Raw genomic sequence first — 15379 nt, 5'->3', positions numbered from 1 at the left:
AATGAGTACTGTAACAGCAGGAACATCAGCAACTGAAGAAGAACAATTAATGTCAGAAATTGAAATTTTTGTCATCATTCAAAACTTCAGATATTAAAAATAGATTCTCCATTGAGGACAAAGGAAATATTAAAAAAATAGGAAAAGTTAAAAAAAGTGACTAAACTTAATTTTGCTGATGCTCAGTTTGTGGATCAGTTGTATTAAACTTCAGTGCTGCACTTGACAGATCATCCACTAATACATTTTGAGCATTAGATTTTTCATAAGTCCTTTCTTTATTCACATTATGAGTCAGTCCCGGTGCACAGCCACTCAAATAATATGCAATCAGTTTCACTAAAAGCTTTCAAAAGAAAAAAAAACTGCATGCGTCACAACCAAAAACATTTTTATGAAGACCCTGAAAACCTAAGAAGAAGTGACAAGGTGCAGTGGCTAAATCAATGAACTTCTCTTTCACTGGATGGCTCAGATTTGTCTCTGGATATCCTAATTAAGGTTTCCATAACTTGGCTAAATTCCTTGATGCATAGATGCTTTCTCAAAGAGACATAACTTGAATTTCCTTTGTTATCCCTGTCCAAATTAGCTACTACTCCATCTCAAATGTACTTGATGCTGATAAAACATTAATCTTCAATTTCCTTTCTCTCATTTGTGAACACATGACTACAGGCTCCCAAATGTACTTACTTCCTTGGTATGTTGATGAAAACAAAAGAGAACATTGTCTATAGTTACAAAAATCTAGGCATTCTATTTAGTTCATAGAAAATGTAAGCCGTACAAGGTGCTTGGACTAGAGGTATACAAAAACATTGGTTCATATTTCAGTATCTCTTCAGTATTAGAACTTTATTTGTCCAACACTATACACAGCAGTTCAAACGTTTTTATGCATGTTGGTGCAGTCCAGTGTGGGCACAGTTTGTAGCTGCACAGTTACTGAAACAGTACACTTTTCCTCACATATTCATAAACATAACAGGTGTTATGCCATCTACTGTGGCTTAGATCCACTGTGTCAAATCTATTAGACCTCAAACCTTTCTTCTGTGAATGTTGTCCTTGATAAACCTATCCAGCAGAGTCAGACTGCGAGTTTGAGGGGGCCATATAATGGGACACTCCACTTCCCCACCACCTTTCCATTCCAATGCTCAGAAAATGTCTCATGGAGAAATGTGATAACATCCCCATGATAGAGGCGTGGTGCATTATTCCACTGGAGAACCAAGTCAGGAGGCATATGGGAAAGTGTATAGTTCACCAACATGTCAAGAAAAGTATACCCTATCACTGTAGACTCCATGAAAGAAAAGGACTAATCACACCATGTATAAGTAATCCCAACCACAATTTAACTTTAGGTGTGTCCCTTTCATACTCAACTGCTTCTCCTAGAGCCTCACTTCCCCATATTGAACAGTTACATTGGTTAACTTTGCCACAGATGTGAAAGGTAGATTCGTCACTGACCAGCACTGCATTGAGGTAGTAATTTTTGTCTATACAATGCAAAAATTCAACAGGAAAATCACATCATCTGGAGTTATTCTTAGGCTTAATGTGATGCAAAACTGGAGTTTGTAAGAACAGAACCAGAGATATTTGTACACTGTGTCATACAATTTTGAATGGGGAAAGGCAAGTCCCCCATTAGGTTGTCTAGTGGATTTATATGGATTTCTAGCAAATGCTTCAATCACATGTTCCATGCTGTCTTCATCCACATGTGTTTTAGATGAGTTCCAGCATTTGAAATAAAACTTTCTCTTTCTCAAAGAGTTCTGTCCAACCGATGAATGTTTTAATGTGTGACAGTGTCCACAATACATTCTCTTCTTGCTTGCTGCTGCACAGGTGTTACAGATTTTTAACTCTGCTAACCATAGCATGCACCTTTCAATTTGACGTCCACATGTTGTCTGTCAGGAGTGTGTCTGTCTACTGTACAGTAAACATTTCTGTACATGTACATGCACGTGCCATGTGACTAGTTCTGTTCATGAAATGGTGAGGATCAAACCTTGGAGATGGTCTCTATCAATTGAGAATTTCCCCAAGAACATAAAGTGTCGAGTTGTTTTGTTACAAGAATCTGTTTGTGTATATCTCTAGCCCACACACTTGTATTATGAAACAATCTGGGTTGGGTGGGAGAGGGGTGTGTGTGTGGGGGGGGGGGGGGACAACCTTTTCTCCTTCAGTTTTAAATAAGCTATTTACACTTAATTTCCTCGTTTATAACAATATAACATGTGCAACATTGGGATTGTAGAAGGATCTGCACACTATCAGGGGTGTTAAGGACATATGCACAACAGCTGTGAATGGTGTTGTGATAAATGTTTTTACTATGTACCTTTTGTAAGCCATGCAAAATGTATTACTCAATGCCAGTATGAACTTAAGAGTTCTAAGAAATCAGCATCGAAATAAATAAGTATTCGCCAAACTGAAATTAAAAGATGGAAGCAGTTACTATTTATTTCAAGTAGATATCAGTCACTCAACTTTATGTGCATGATTTTTCTGTTAATAAGTGAAGATGGCTACACTGTAGCACAAGGCATAGTGCAGCCCAAAACTTTGAATTGGTGTACAAGTTAACATTTCAGAGCATCCATTGCCATCTATTTGTGCCAATGTAAAAGTGATCATAATTTGTCTGTGATAATGAAATAGTTTTTTGAGGTGCATACATAAGGTAAATTTTGCTTCAATATAATGTTTTCAGTATTGTTTATTGATAGGTAGTTATAACAGTTCCTAGGAAAATGCAGTTAGTAATATACTTGTCAAAAAATCTGCTTCAAGGGACACAGTGCACCATTTTTATATGGAACAGAGTGCAAAATTATTACAATGTGCAATGTTATATTGGATGTTGGTAAATAATAACTACTATCTACCCACAGAATGATATTTGTAAATAATACTTACAGAAATAAATAAATATATTTAAACTGCTCTGTCTTATTAAACAATGACAACAGACTGCACAGGAGTCTTGACAGTCATTACCATGACACAAGGTCAAAAAAATTGTCAGTACTTCTTCCTCATTCTACAAAGCTGTATAGTAAGAGTGTTAAATGGTTGGGAATCAAACTGTACAACTACCTCCTGAAAGAAGTAGAAAATATTCAAAAATCAACAAAATCTTTAAAACTTAAAGAGTGCTGCTAACCAAGCATTGCTTCTGTAGCATACAAGGCTTTCTTCAATGTGATCCATCATAAATTATATTATATATTTTGATTATGTTTCAAAACTAAACTCTCTTGTTATAAATTGGGTACTGTCCATTAGAAAACTTTTGCTGTTTGATCATGACAAGCATTATTACTTGAACTTATTCAAGTATTTCTATGAATACATATGTAATATATCATCTCAGTGATGTACACTTTAAAATGTTGTGTCTATATATGTTCTCGTATTATAAATTTGACTTGTCCCATATTGTGTTGTACACTTCTGGACATTTAATGTACAGCACGTTATTTTTCGCTCACCTTCCTGTGATAGTGTATGCTGTGAAAAGTGCAAGTCTGATTCCAGAAGGGACTGAAAATGCATTGCTGTGAAGTTAGTCACTGGAAGATAGATGTCTTTAAAATACTGATGACAGTTGATAGAGTCACTTTAGATAAAACTTGACAGAAATTAGGTCATCTACTTATTTCCAGAGTGTTCCAACAATGATGAAAGAAACACTAAGAGAAAAGTAGGGAATAAGCAGCACCACTACGAACACCACAGTTGTAAAACATTTTAAAGAACAAACAAGACAGAGAAACGTTTAACAAACTATCAACACCGACTGTAACTACTAAAGATAAAATGTCTGCTCCTTTTGATTCCTTGAACCAAGAAGTTATGAAAAGTCAAAATGTGGATGAAAAACAAATAAACAGTTCAGTTATGCATTGGTAATGTCTTAAGAGAGTGCTCTGATAAGAACACAGTTTTTACATTGGAAAAATTGTAATGAATAGATACGATGATGGATATTAAGAAGTCGCACTTACAGAGAAATTGAAAATCAAAATGCATTTGTATATTCCCATACACTTATAATTAAATCAGAATGTTTTAAAAAAAGTTATTAGCACAGATTTTTTTAATATTCATTTTTCAGGCAGATAATTGTTTTCTATACAGTGAAAAAATTCAGTGGTATAACTTTTACTTAAATAAATGTTTTTCAGGCATGTACACTGTATCTCTATATTTATTACACATAGCCCCATTATGGGGCAAACTGCAAGTTTGCATTACATGGTAATCCACCTTTTTTTAAGCTATTAATGTTGACACTCCCTCGAGGTCATTGGAGTTATGCTCAATTATTAAATTAATTTAAGGTAGTTAATGTGAGAATTTTATAAAGTTATCTAAGGGCGTATTCCAGCAGATTTCGAAGGTTATGAATTTCGTTTCCATTTTGATTAAGCTAACCATTTTAGAGAAACAAATCTCGTCAGAGAATACAGGCATTTACACAATACTGTACGTTTGTTTATGAACAGGGCATTTTCCGTATTCCGAGAAATGCTCCAACCCTAATGACATTTACGAGGGCGAGACGTCAAACAGTGGAGAATAAGCTGCGTATAAGTAACCATTAAGAGGTCAGTCGTAGATAGTTAAAGTGACAAATATAACATAGTTATTTGAAAAGAACTGCGCATTTTAGAAGAAGTCCTGTGGCAAATCTTTCTAGAAATGCGTTTGCAATTATGACGTAATAAACGGCATCATTCATTGCGCGCACTTGTAAAGAGCGTAGAAAGAGAACAGCTGCTAACATTAAAAACCATGATAAGGGACATTTTCTTTGGGCAAAAGCTGGGATTATAACTCTTGAAACAGAATGAGGCACTGTGCACACAGGGAAGTTACTAAAACTAGACAACTTTGTTGCCCATAACAGTAGCTGTCTCTTATATCAGTAATAATTACCCCCCTGAGGGTAACTTCCTGCACTCTGGTAGTATTTATACATTTCCTGAAGCATTTCTCAGCAATCATGAGATATTCTTTTATGGAGCGTTCAACCTGCAGGAAACAAGATACCGGTATTTATCCATGGCGAAACGTAAGTTACGATCATTTTGATAAATCGTGCATATTACTTACGGAAACATCGTTCTTTCTAGACATGGTGAGATGCAGCGAAGTAAATGTATCGGATTAATGGTAGATTAATGAAACTTTATCTTCCGCCAACCTCGGCCTAGTAATTCTGCTCTGGGGAACAAACGACAATGCGTCGCCTGCGCGCCAAAGATAATACTACCTGACACGTTCCTTTCCAGTGTTTGCGTTTATTCTGTCTTAGAACGAAGGTAATTTGACAAATCGAAAACAAATATTAATTTTACATTTTAGTTCAAGAGGGCGAAGCATAGTTAAGAGTTGATGGTAGTATTTAGCGCTTTCTGTTTTGTGTATGAATATGTTCTGTTGTTCGAAAGCTGTCGTCGCCCCAGAGAGTGCACACCGTATATCACGTAAACGATTGATTCGGAAAATTGTTTTCATCATGGTTACAGATTGTGTTCCTCAAAATTGTGTGCTGATTTGGCATGGGCGACCTTTTCTGGACTGAATGCTAAGAAGGAGCTGTATTTCCTTCATTCATTTCATCACAACATAATGGTGTTATTCCAGCGAAGAGTAAAACCATCGTATTTCTGGTCAGTTTTTTCTACGAAAGGCTGCCGTAGGCGTCCATCACAAGTAGATGACCTTAGGACCTTAGAGAGAAATGCAGTTCATGTCAATATACAAAGTGTTTCCAAGTAGCCTCACGTTTTTCACAGACAATGCACTTTATCTATAATGAAATACTGTCTCATAGAAGCTGCAGAAATATTCAGTCTTGAGAGGATTTGAAAGTGGTCAAAGATTGGAAACTTTCTTTAAATTTTCAGAAATTTAAGAAAATGAGCACTTCACAAAACGATAAAACGGTATCCTATGGCTATAATATCACCGAGTCATAATCAGAATTGGGCAATACAAATACCTAGATATAACCCATGGCAAATAGGACTAACAGTGGATACTGAACACGGAGAAGAACGAATGGTCAAAGTTTTGTTTGAGCCATGGGAGAGTGTCACAGATATTCCACAGAAATGTATCTGCTACACCCTCAAAAAGATAGACGTAAATTATTCAGTGAAAGCTTGCTTACAGAGTTTAAAGAAGCTGCTTCAAATGATAACTCTAGGAATATGCTACAATCCCCTACGTATCACTCCCTCAGAGATCGTGTGCAGAAGATGAAATTAATTACAATTCACTTGGAGACATCTACATAGTTATTTATCCCGTGTTCCAACCATGAATGAAATGGGAAGAAGCCATAATAACTGGTATAGTGAAATGTGTCCACCACCATGCACTTCATAGTGGTTTGTAGAGTACAGATGTAGATGAAGATGTCTTGGCATCAGATGTCTGGGGGTAATAGATCGCGTCATAAGGAATAACGTTTGTCAGAGAGAATGCTCGTAGACGCTTCCCACCAATACTAGGTATTCATTAATATTTGATGGCCCTGGGACCACGAGATTTCACCAAACTAGCACAGACTACTCACCAGTTGTGATGCATACTACTTATCCCTGTAAACAGAGTGATTTTCAACAAGAAAACCTCAAGAATGAGATTTTATAAAGACATTTTAGAAGTTAATCAGTAACATTAATTTTGTTATGCCTAAGTAGCGTAGCCGTGGGGTTACTGGTCTAGGGGCAAGACAGATAGACAACCCGCACTACAGCCAAAGGGGCATCTGTGCCATGGAATAACTGTGCACGCTACATGTAGCTGTATCTTTAAAGATCAGCTCGCAAAAACCTACACTATGGCATCACAGCAGCAGACCTATGCCAACCATCCTAAGTATAGACTGCCAGAAAATTCACACAGCGTGCATTGTTGCCAGATTTCATCCCTCCATCTACGGCCTCGTTAATGACATCATATAGTGTTGCCAGATTCCACCCCCCCTCCCCCCCCCCCCATCCCCCTCTGACATAGACCAATAGCCATATTTGTAAATGATGGTAAATTCTAAAACTTTTGGGAAAATAAAGACAGCCCAATTGAACTACAGATTTTTCCCCCACTTTTATGACATCACAGCTGTATCTTTGTTCTAAGTGTAAAATTGTGAGAAATTAAAAAAATACAAGATGAGCAAATACCCTACTGGTTGAAAATGTTGATGGCTAACTTGGGAATACGAGCATATCCATGTAACATCACAGTTCAAAACTGGAATATGAGCACAGCTTGCATTATTGGCAGATCACTTGTAGTAAATACGGAATTCAAGATGGTGAACTTGATCATACAAGCACAGCCTCCAGAGTGCCACCTCATTTGTCGTAAGTTTAAAAATGTAGTACCTCAGCTGTCCTATGTTTCAACCATTCCCCTCACCTCACTGACATCACAACATGCTATCTTAACTTTGAAGCTGACTTATTCTAAGTCCATTTAGGCTGTTCTTAAGCAATTTTGCCCTCCCACTTGCTGGCCCACTTTTGTTGTTTTGACCACCACTGAGAGAGGATAGAAATGTTTATGGCTTTATTCAAACAGAAAAACTGGAGGAGAGGTCCCTTCTGGAGACAGATTGTCTGTGCTGGCCACTGCACCACGCACTAAAGACTCCTCCATTACATCACATTATGCCACTTCATGATGTATTGCACAGTGCCACACTGCACCAGTGTCTGAGCCATGAGCCACATGATGGCATCACCTTACCTGCCGTTCAAATTGTTTCTGAAATTATATTCCATTGATTGTAATAATACAGAGTGTGTCAAAAAGAATCATCTAATTTTTAAAAAATCATAACTATGATGTTATTTGAGATATGTGTGTGAACAATGAGGGAGTTAAAATAGAGTAGGAACAACAGAAAGTGTTTTGTGTTCTACATTCTGCACAGTACGGGTCATTAATAACTGTTCAGTGTGACTTTCGTACCAGGTATGGTGTGGATCCTCCTAGAGCAGAATGCATTAGACAATGGCATGAACAATTCCGAGAAACAGGTTGTTTGCATAAAGGCATATTGCCGGGCTGTCCCCAAGAGTGTGACACAGACATTGAATGCATCTGCCATAGTTTCACAAGGCGTCCTCAGAAATCCATTCACTGGGCAGCTCAACAGCTCAACATGCCCCCAATGTCCATGTGGCGTGTGTTGCATCAGCGTTTACATATGAAACCATACAAAATTCAGCTACTGCAAGCTCTTCATGAAGGTGGCAAACAACAATGTGTGGAGTTCCCTAATTTCGTTCTTGGCAAGATAGATGATGACAGTTTCCTTCCACACTTAGTGTTTAGTGACAAGGCAACATTCCGTTTAAATGGAAAGGTGAACTGTCATAATGTCAGAATATCAGTTATGGAACAACCAAATTAAGCTGTAAAACTTGAGAGGGACTCTCCAAAATGTAATGTGTTTTGTTGCAGTTTCACAGAAGAAGGCGTATGGTCCATTTTTCTTTGCCGAGAACACTGTTACAGGAAGCACATATCTTGATTTGTTTGAGAATTTTCTCTTACCACAGTTGGAGGTAATTCAAACAATTTCATTTACCAACAGGATGGGGCGCTGCCATATTCGCATCTGGAAATGGGGAAATTCTTTAATCAAAAGATTACTGAACGATGAATTGGTGGTACTGGACCAAATGATTCAGCCTTACATTACTGACCTCCAAGGTCACCAGACCTGACTGTATGTAATTATTTCTTCTGGCGGTTTATAAATGAATCTGTTTATGTGCCTGTGTTACCAACAACCATGAATGTACTGAGACATTGCATAATAGCAGCTATGGAAGTTGTAACTCAAGACATATTCGCTGCAGTGTGGGAACAATTTGAATACTACATTGGCATATGACTTGCATCACAGTGGGAGCATATTGAACACTATAAAAATGGATGAAAAAAGCTTTTTGAGTTTCCCGTTCATCAAAAAACAAAGTTCATTATATATGAGATGTGATTGGAAATTCTTAAGAATGAATCCGCTACTGCTTACTGGTTTGGCAGGCAGGTACACGGAGGGTGAGCCATTTCCTTGTCCTTGAATGCCCTCTGACAGGAAACTGCGTTTCTTTCATTCAGTTCATTGTGGCAGCTGTTTGAATGCGGGTCAGTTAGGACTTGTTGCCGGTTTCTGTCTGCATGAAAATGGACGTAAAAACGAAGCAACGAGTTTGTATAAAATTTTGTTTTAAAACCGGGAAATCAGTTTCTAAGACTTACGAACTATTAAAAACAGCTTTCCGAGAATTTTATGAGGCATTCAAATGTTAATGTCTGGTTCAACAGACTTAAAAATGGCCACGAATCATTTGAAGATGAACCACAGTCCGGCCGTCCTTCCACCTCGAAAATGAATAAAAATGTTGTGAAAGTTCCCGACTTAGTGCTCCCTGATCGTAGACTTACAATTAGTGATATGGCTGATGAACTTGATTTAAGTTTCTATGAAGTTCAGTCAATTTTAACTAAAGATCTGAACATAAAACGAGTGTCCACAAAATTCATTGCAAAAGTGTTGTTAAGTGACCAGAGACAGTACCGTCTTGAAGTGAGCCAAGAACTGGTTACCCGAACTAAAAATGACCCAGATTTGTTAAACAGGGTAAGTCTGTCGAAGGTAAAGACAACGTTGATGATTTTTTTCGATTCTACCGGTATTGTGCATTATGAATTTACTCCTGGAGGACAGACAATTGGCTAGGAATACTACAAATTGTTCTTGAGCGTTTGCATGAAAAGGCGCAGAATAAAAGGTCTGCATTGTAGAAAGACAGGAATTGGGCAGTACAACATGACAATGCTCCGGCTCATTGTTGTGACTTCTCCATCGTTGAATTTTTGATCAAATTCAAAATTCCTGTGCTTCCACAACCGCCATATTCCTCTGATTTGGGCCCTGTTTCCAAAACTGAAATTTTCGCTGAAAGGGAAGCAATTTAACTCTATTGAAGACATCCAGGCAAATACAAAGAGCGTCCTTAACACACTTTTTCCAAAAGTGGAAACACAGTTGGAGTCGGTGTGTTCAGTAATAAGGGAACTATTTTGGAGGAGATGCATCACAGTTGCATGTAAGTACCACCATTGTACCATTACAAGCCCATTCTTAAAACTTTAAAACTTTCCAATCACTCCTCGTATGTTTATTAATTTCAGTAATATAGACATGCCAGATCGGATGTTTCTTTTTGATACACCCTCTATACTTAATTTTGCTATAAGTCACTTTAATGAAGAATAAATTATAATTGAAAATTCTACTACAGTACCTACACAATGGAGATATTTTCATGGGCTGATCAGAAGATGTGATAATATTGACGCCTCTCATTAGAAAGTGATCACTGCAGTCTTCCTGGTAATCTATTTCAGTTTTCCAAATACTAATTAACTTAGAATCCATCTGTAATTAAAATTAGCACCTTTCCAAAATTACATTTGCCGATTTGAGTCAATATGCCAAGTATGGTCTACAATTTCACTTTGTAATTTTGTTGCCCTCATTTTTGTGAACCAGATACCTTTATTAATTATTCAATGAAGCATTTAATTAAAAAAGTGACTAAATTAACATAATTAAAACTATATGAAGTTTTCTCATAAACAGGAAGCGTACAGTGTGCTATCTATATATCACTGAGAACTTTTTATAACTCTTCAATTAACAACCCTACATGTAAAACAAATCATTTCTGGAGCCAATAGCTCATCTATATTGCCAATGTTTCACTCAGCTGTCTTAGAAATTATAATTTAACTCTCGAAATCTTAAACAAATGTTGCACCAGTTTATATATACCTCTTCCAACCAAAACTCTTCAGTCCTGAGTAAGTTAACAAAAAAAAAAAAAAAAAAAAAAAAAAAAAAAAAAAAAAAAAAAAAAAAAAAAAAAAAAAAAAATTAAAAAAAACTGTGTCAGTCCCTGGTGTTAACACCATGTAGAACTTGATTAACTCTTTTGAGTTAGTCCGTGGGTAACATTCATTCCAGTCCTGTCGTTCTGGCAACACCATGGACGTCTGTAGATTTGTGTCTGGTCTGCCAGCTAGCTGTGTAAACTGAAACCAAGGTCAGAACTCTACTCAGAAAGAGCGCTATAGACAATTTGCCAGTGTCATACTGATTAATATGAAGTTGAAAGTGCCTGCTTGTGCACACCATTTTATGTGAAATCAGAAGCTTGTCATAGTATTGCCATTAGTGACAATAAATGTGAAAACAAGTAAAATTATTTAAACACTGCATTGTGTATGTAACTGGATAATTTAAAATAAAACCAGCCTGCAGCAATTCAATAAACTTCCACCCATGAGACACTCAGTGCAAACAGGAAATCACAAGAGCATAATTTTTGCTTGGTGCAGCCATGTGAGGATGCATTCCTTCAAACACGAGACTGTAAGTATAGCTGAATGTGACACTGCAGACGACTACTTATTGTCAGTGGCAGAAGTCTGGGGCATAGACAGGGGGCAGGGGAGGGGGGGGAGGGGGGGGGGGTCGCAGGGAGTGCAAATACCTCCTCCAGAGACATGAATTTTTTTAGCAAGTTTAAAGTCGTGCAGATCAAAATATGGCAATTATTAGTTGTAATGAATGTTATATTAAATATTATAATGACAGAAAGAAAAGTTTGCAGGGGTCGCAGGGAGTGCAAATCCCTCCCCCAGAGACATGATTTTTTTTAGCAAGTTTAAAGTCGTGCAGGTCAAAATATGGCAATTATTAGTTGTAATGAATATTATATTAAATATTATAATGACAGATAGAAAAGTTTGCCAGTAGACAGACTGGCAAAATGTCTATAAAGGTGTGTCCACATCAGCCACAACATGCAGCGCAACAACAAACATGTTTCATGACGTGTCGGAACATCACAGGAAATGGTTTGTTCGTGCATGCTTCGGCACTCCAGACCATCAGTCCTGGTTGTGAGGCCGTTTGGCTTGTGACAGTCAGCTTGGTATCCCATCACTGTCAGGGATGTATCCAGATACATCTTTGCTGGTCATTAGACTTATCAATGAAGACAGTTCTACTCGTCAATGAGATTCCAGGCCAAAGATGTGCCTGGAGACTCCCATGGCAGCAGTAAGATACCAAAATGACTGTCGCCCACTATATTATTCGACAACAGGAGTGACGGTTCAAAAAATGGTTCAAATGGCTCTGAGCACTATGGGACTTAACTGCTGTGGTCATCAGTATATAGTAGTCACTATTTGTTACAAGTCCAATTAACAGGTGTATGGGTGTTGTTGACAATCAAAATTAACTATTACAGAAATAACATGATCAGTAGCACATATAGCAAAAACATAACGGCTCCAGCGTAACCAAAGTAGTGCATTAGGCCCAACACCGTATCTGAGAGTGTAGATGTTTGGGGAAGTTAGTGAAAAGATTAACTAAGACTTAAAAATAGTTCAAATGGCTCTGAGGGCTATGGGACTTAACAGCTGAGGTCATCAGTCCCCTAGAACTTAGAACTACTTAAACCTAACTAACCTAAGGACATCACACACATCCATGCCAGAGGCAGGATTCGAACCAGCGACCGTCCCGAATTAAGACTTAAGCTAAAGACGTATTCAAACAGTATTGGTGCTATGTGTCAAGTTATTTATGTGTGCAGGCTTGGCCAGGAATACTGTTAATTTTTACTGGTAGGAATATTTGAATTAAAGAAATCCAAATACGTCGTCTTATTCAAATAACTCAAACAGTCAGTCCATTTTTCCAAGTTCACCATGGTCAATATTAGTCTAAATTTCTCATGATACATCAGTATTGTTGCACAGCAGAATAGTAATAAAGTGTAAGAATAAAATTTCGTTAGAAGCGGGTGGGGCAACGCTAAGTGGAAAATGCCTGCTGAGTACACAGTGGTGGCATAACCAATCTTAACACTCACAAGAACTGAAGTACAAACCGACAGGGAGAAAATGTCTCATAGTGTGAGACAGAACATCAGGATAACAGCACAGAGTAGACACAACGCTCTTCTTTAACTAGGCTACATGTAGTAACTTCACATAGGGATGATATAATAATACCTTGCTGGCTGGAAACATAGGATGTATGACACTCTGAAGCCCTGAAGTTAAACATCAGGCCAGTGAAGAGTGCTGACAGGCCCAGAAAATGGGGGCACATTTATTCGGTCATATGGGAAATCACACCATCCACTGTTATAAAAACCTCACCTTCCTCCCACTCGCTCTAAGAGCAAGACCACTCCATCTACCTCACTGGTGCTTATGAAAGGTCAGCTCTACTAGTTGCAGGATGCCCGGATAAATTCCACAAAGTGTCTACAGCTGCAGCAGCATTGGAGTCCACTGTTAAGAGTCCACAGCTGTCTGGTTGAGGTGGGGATATTAACTCTGTGAGCTGCACTTCTGTCGGTGACAATGGTGGCTCAGTGAAGATGAAAAAAGAACCGATCTGCCCATCGGTGAGCTGTTCAATGTGGGAACAGATGCCTGTGCAATCACTCAAGGGCACTACAAGTACAGCCTTAGTGGCTCTATGCTGGGACCACCTCTCAGGCTAACCTTGGCGTCACTGTTGGGTCTTCTGCCTGCACGCTCTATTGACAACCGGCAATAAGGCATGCAGATTTCTGGAGATGAGCCTAAGTTCAGCTTCACTCAACGAGAGTGCTGTAGCTCTGAGAGGTGTCCACCGTCACACTGGGCTATAGCAACACGCCGGCTGCTGGACCCTTCTATGGCAGATCCATGGCACTGGCCCCAGACAATCCCCAGGCCTGAGCCTGCAGATTTTTCATTGAGTGCTGATGTGCTACTCTGTACCTTCATCCAACGTGGGCTCAGCATGGCTGCTACTAGGCAGCACAGGGAAAAAACAGAATAATGTTACAACTCTCAGAATCAAATGTCTGTTAACTGAATGATGTTTCATTTGCTCCCCAGTACTGCACAGAACCCCACCCGCACACCTCCGCTTGTCTATCCTACAGTCAAGTAGGAAGCCACTTCTGGTAGTCTCCTGCAAATTGGGCACCAGGAACGTAGACATCAGTACTGTCGCCATCGAGGTGCCACAACTATGCATCAGCAGCCATTTACTCCTTTATTTATGCAGTGTGGTGAGTGGCCAATTTTTGTTGGCCTGTTTTCTGTTTTCCACTATTTTGTGGCCATGTTGAGTTGGAAGGATCTGCATATGAACTTGAAAGTGGCATTGTATAGGCCAGAAAATGCAGACGTTTCACACTTGAGGGGTAACTGCCCAGAAGAGTACCTATGTCCAAATAGGTGCCGGTATTGTAATTTATGAGGGCATGAATTACCATTTGCTAGAGCAGTGCAAGTAACGTGTAGAAGTTTTAGCCATGAAACATGGCAGTGCAAGGAGTCCTGCTGGACTGTGATCCGTAGTAATGATTAATACAGTTTTTTCCGCTTGTTGACAGTGTGTCAGTATAATAGGTTCTCTCTGGGACTTTATTATTAGTCGAAGCAGACGATAAATGAATACAGAAATTCTGAGTGAAACGACTGAAATTTTGAAACGTCATGTAGCCATGTTGCTCCAGGATAAAACAGAACATAGCCAGGCTAGCGAAAACTACAGAGAGAACTAGAAGCATTATGGGCTGTGACTGGGTTGATGCAATCATAAGGGGGAGGATACCAAGACTGTAGTAAACTTATCAGTCCCATTCATTGATCCTATGGCATCTAGTCTCCTTACTACATCTTTTCTGGGAAATCATCTGAGGATGTATCAGCCTTTGTGGATGATGTGAAGGAAGCAGCATGGTTGGGGAATTGATCCAGTGTCACATGAATGTCTATGCCAAAATTATGGTTAACGGTTCACCCTAAAACGTATCTCATAAACCATGAAATCCTTAGTAAAACATACACATTTTACCCGCTAGCTGAAGAACCTATCCAACGCTATCACAATCAAAATAGTGTAGATTTTTCAGGGTAAATCTCACAGAATTAAGACAGAAACACAGTGAGTCACTAGAGGCATACTCTGGCAAAATTCTTAAATTAAACTTGCAGACTTATAAGCTGATGCACACTACAGAGAAAGATATACACTACTGGCCATTAAAACTGCTACACCAAGAAGAAATGCAGATGATAAACGGGTATTCATTGAACAAATATATTATACTAGAATTGACATGTGATTACATTTTCACGCAATTTGGGTGCATAGATCCTGAGAAATCAGTACCCAGTACAACCACCTCTGGCCGTAATAACGGCCTTGATACGCCTGGGAATT

Source organism: Schistocerca serialis, chromosome 3 (genome assembly GCF_023864345.2).
Source record: "Schistocerca serialis cubense isolate TAMUIC-IGC-003099 chromosome 3, iqSchSeri2.2, whole genome shotgun sequence".
Classification (NCBI taxonomy): domain Eukaryota; kingdom Metazoa; phylum Arthropoda; class Insecta; order Orthoptera; family Acrididae; genus Schistocerca; species Schistocerca serialis.
This window is presented reverse-complemented; position numbering follows the sequence as displayed.